This window comes from Mus pahari, chromosome 15 (genome assembly GCF_900095145.1).
Source record: "Mus pahari chromosome 15, PAHARI_EIJ_v1.1, whole genome shotgun sequence".
Taxonomy (NCBI): Eukaryota; Metazoa; Chordata; class Mammalia; order Rodentia; family Muridae; genus Mus; species Mus pahari.
Window position 1 is genome coordinate 25,761,898 of NC_034604.1, and position 346 is coordinate 25,762,243.

The window sequence follows — 346 nt, forward strand, 5'->3', positions numbered from 1 at the left end:
TTCAATGGCCGTTGATCTGTTTTCCATCACTGCAAGTTTCTCACTTGCTTTGTTCTCAAATATTTTCTGAGTAGTTAGCATGTTGTTACTCTAACTAGCATGATTGATCTCCTTTCAGCCACATCCTTATTGTTGGCATTTAGTCTAGGCTCCACCCCACAGTTACTTGGCAACAGCTAGGTGTGCCTGACTCACTATAAAAGGGGCTGCTTGCTCCTCTTTCTCTTGCCCTCTTGTTCTTGCTCCCTTTCCTTTCCCTCTCTTTCCCCATTCCCTTCCCCCCTCTCTCCACGTGCTCATGGCTAGCCTCTCCTCCTCCTCCTCCTCCTCCTCCTCCTCCTCCTCC